General features: G+C 46.2%; 1 pseudogene; it reads left to right on the plus strand.

Moving 5' to 3' along the window:
• The first annotated feature begins 310 nt into the window (after window positions 1–310).
• LOC114615486 lies at window positions 311–4393 on the plus strand (annotated as a pseudogene).
• The last annotated feature ends 5 nt before the right edge of the window (window positions 4394–4398 follow it).

Below are 4398 nucleotides of genomic sequence, written 5' to 3' on the forward strand. Positions count from 1 at the left end.
TCATGGTATTGTTTATACTGCTAGAGGGTCAGAGAAGGTCCCACTAAAATCAATGTCAAAGGCCATTCTCAGAGTAACTTAACAACCACTGATCTGGAATTCTCAGAAGCTGTGGATGCTTGAACTAGGTCTGGATCAAAACAAACTCTATGAGTCAGAGAATGTAGCTCAGCAGTAGAACACTTGAATAGTATATACAAATCTTTGGGTTCTAGTCTCAGAACTGAAGAGAGAAAAAATAAAAAGGAATGAGATCATAAATAGTCAAGCATGGACTGAAGAGAAGGTTGGGGCCCTACCCCATTCACAGACTTGAGGCACTGATGGACATGGGTGGGAGATTAAAGAGGATGTGGGTGATAGAGTAATCACATTATATTATATACATGAAATCATTAAGTAAAATTAATGAAAATAGGAAAGGCCTGTTTTTCATATACTATTATTCCCTCTATCTCTAAAATATAAATGTGATATGTCTGTTTCTGTTAATCTACCGCTACCCCATGGGTCTATGTTGCCATCATCTCTTATGGAACTTGTATTTACTTCATTTCACTTTCACTATGAAACCTGGCCTATTATTTAAAAACATGAGTTGACATCTTCTTCTTAAAACTCACCAGGTACACCTGAAATCACCTAAAGCAAAACACTTTGTTAGGGGTTGGGAAGTAATACTTGATCTGGTCCTGTCCATTTCTTGATTTTTCATCACATCAGCCTTGTTGCTACTTAAATGATATTGTACTTTCTTTGCCTCCCATGAGTGCTCTCTTTTCTAGAATTTCTTTTCAGAATATTTTTATTTTTATATTTTATATTATTTTTATATTATATTTTATTTTTTATTTTTATTTTATTTTTATTTTATTTTCTATATAGATGTGCATATTTTGGTATGATATATGTTCTTCATTTAGTTTAATTGCTACATACACATGAAAGCTTTAATAAGGCACCCATTCCTTCCAGAAAACCTGTTTCAAATTCTAATGCTTCCAGTGTTTGAAAACATCATCTTCTAACACCCTTGACTAAGGGGATATTTCTTTTCATAGGATTTTCATAGTATCAAATATTTGATATGTTACCATTATTATTGAATATAAAACCAAAGCCCACCCATCACCATGTCTCTCATTGTAGATGGACAGAGGCCAAGCAGCAGTCCACCTGCTTTCCAGCCATGTGGTACAAGTGTGTGGTAGATGCTCAGAGACCAGCCGGCCCCATGATCAGGCTGCAGCTGTAGCCATTACAATGTGCAAGTATGTGTTGGAGAGATGAGAGAGAAAAAGAAGCAGAAAGGTTTGATCATTATGAAGAGAGGCAGAGCTGGAGACACATGGGTGGAGAGAAATAACCTGATATGAGTAGCTTGTCCTGCTAATCTAGTGGTGAAGGTTGCCTCTGTGGTTCCTTTTGGAATTCCCTAAGATTTACATTACCAGTATTACCTTTAGGTTTTCACCATGAGTTGTACTTCCATCTTCAGGACATGAACAGTTTTATTCATTTCCTTGCACTCCATGTTTTCCTAGATTTCTTTAAGAGATTTATTCATTTCCTCTTTAGGAATTCCTATCATCTTTATGCAGATTTCCCCCACACCCTTTTCTTCTTTGTCTTGGATAATCATTGCCTGCTGTGCTAGTGTTGAAGGCTTCAGTAGAGACATATTGTCCTGTCTGTTACTGGTTATGTCTTAACCCTGACTTCCAAGCATCTGGGATTGGGGTTATTATTGTTTTCTGTGATGACATTTGGTTTTCCCTCTGTCTAGTGACTGTTTTGTTTAGTGGTTTCAGCTTCTTCCATGGTCTTTTGGGGAGTGTCCCACACTGAGTGGGTCCTCAAGACTGTCTCTGACTGGATCAATGAGCAGTAGAAAGGCAACACTGAGCTGTCTGAGGCAGAAAATATGGACACGCCCCCAGATGATGAGAGCAAAGAAGGGGCTGGGGAACAGAAGGTGGAACACATGACTAGGACCCTGAGGGGCGTGATGCTGGTCGGCCTGATAGCCAAGGGTCTTCTGCTCAAGGGGGACTTGGATCTGGAGCTGGTTCTGCTGTGTAAGGAGAAGCCCACAACTGCCCTTCTGGACAAGGTGGCTGACAACCTGGCCATCCAGCTCACTACTGTAACAGAAGACAAGTATGAAATACTCCAGTCTGTGGATGATGCTGCTATTGTGATAAAAAATACAAAAGAGCCTCCCTTGTCCTTGACCATCCATCTGACCTACCCTGTTGTCAGAGAAGAAATGGAGAAAGTATTAGCTGGAGAAACGCTATCAGTCAATGACCCCCCGGATATTCTGGACATGCAGGAATGCCTTGCTGCCTTGGCGTCCCTCCGACTCGCCAAGTGGTTCCAGGCCAGAGCCAATGGGTTGAAGTCATGTGTCATTGTCATCCGTGTCCTAAGGGATCTGAGTACCCACCTGGGGTCCCCTCAGAGGATGACCTCTGGAGTTGCTGTGTGAGAAGTCCATCAGCACTGACAATAGGCCAATGGGTGCTGGTGAAATCCTGCAGAGAGTGCTGGAGTGCCTGGCATCTGGCATTGTAATGCCAGATGGTTCTGGCATTTATGACCCTTGTGAAAAAGAAGCCACTGATGCTATTGGGCATCTAGACAGACAGCAACGGGAAGATATCACACAGAGTGTGCAGCATGCTCTGCGGATTGCTGCCTTTGGTCAACTCCATAAAGAACTGGGAATGGACCCCCTGCCTTCCAAAATGCCCAAGAAACCAAAGAACAAGAACCTGTTGGATTACACTGTTCAAATCCCCCCCAGGACCACTGATGCCATCACACCCATGAAACGCCCCATGGAAGAGGATGGGGAGGAGAAGTCTCCCAGCAAAAAGAAAAAGATCCAGAAGAAAGAGGAGAAGGCTTAGCCTCCCCAAGCTATGAATGCCTTGATGAGGTTAAACCAGCTGAAGCCAGGGCTGCAGTACAAGCTGATCTCCCAGACGGGTCCTGTTCATGCTCCCATCTTCACTATGTCTGTGGAGGTAGACGGCAGCACCTTCGAGGCCTCGGGGCCATCTAAAAAGACCGCCAAGTTCCATGAGGCTGTGAACGTGTTACAGGACATGGGCTTGCCAGTAGGCGCTGAAGGCAGAGACTCCAGCAAGGGGGAGGACTCCACTGAGGAGTCAGATGGGAAGCCAGCAGTAGTGGCCCCACCCCTGTGGTGGAAGCTGTCTCCAACCCCAGTTCTGTCTTCCCTTCAGATGTCACTACTGGGCAGGGACCGATTTTGACTAAGCATGGCAAGAACCCTGTTATAGAGCTCAATGAGAAGAGACGTGGCCTCAAATATGAGCTCATTTCTGAGACAGGGGGCAGCCACCACAAACGGTTTGTTATGGAGGTTGAGGTGGACTGACAGAAGTTTCAAGGTGCTGGTTCAAACAAAAAGGTGGCAAAGGCTTACGCTGCAATTGCTGCATTAGAGAAGCTTTTCCCTGGCGCCCCTCTTGCTCTTGAAGCCAACATAAAGAACCCCTGTACCTGTCCGAGGTGGACCCAAATTTGCTGCCAAGCCACACAACCCTGGCTTTGACATGGGAGACCCTATGCATAATGAAGTGCCCCCTCCTCCCAACATCCGAGGTCGGGGCAAAGGAGGTAACATCCGAGGTCGAGGACGGGGGCGAGGATTTGGTGGCACAAACCATGGAGGATGCTATATGAATGCTGGTACTGGATATGGAAGCTATGAGTACAGCAGCAATTCAGCCATAACAGGCTACAGTCAGTTCTACAGCAATAGAGGGCATTCTGGGAATGCCGGTGGTGGAGGCAGCAGGGGGAGGTGGTGGCTCATCCAGCTACAGCTCCTACTACCAAGGAGACAGCTACAGCTCACCAGTACCCCGAAACATGCCGAGAAGAAGCTGCTGCATGGGGCCAGCAGAAACCCTCCTACAGCTCGGGCTACCAGTCCCACCAGGGCCAGCAGCAACCTTACAATCAGAGCCAGTACAGCAGCTACAGCATGCCACAGGGCAAGCAGAAAGGCTATGGCTATGGGCAGGGCAGCTACTCCTCCTACTCCAACTCTTACAACTCCCCTGGTGGTGGTGGTGGTTCTGACTACATCTATGACAGCAAATTCAACTACAGTGGTAGTGGAGGCCGGAGTGGAGGGAAGAGCTATGGCTCCAGTGTGTCATCCTACAATATGGGCTCACATGGGGGTTATGGCACAGGTTCTGGAGGCAGCTCTTTATACCAAGGCAAACAAGGAGGCTACTCATCACAGTCAAACTACAGCTCCCCTGGGTCCAGCCAGAGCTACAGCTGCCCTGCCAGCTCCTACCAGTCTTCACAGGGTGGCTACAGTCAGAACACAGAGCACAGCATGAACTACCA

This window comes from Grammomys surdaster, unplaced genomic scaffold (assembly GCF_004785775.1).
Source record: "Grammomys surdaster isolate TR1022 unplaced genomic scaffold, NIH_TR_1.0 126711, whole genome shotgun sequence".
NCBI lineage: Eukaryota > Metazoa > Chordata > Mammalia > Rodentia > Muridae > Grammomys > Grammomys surdaster.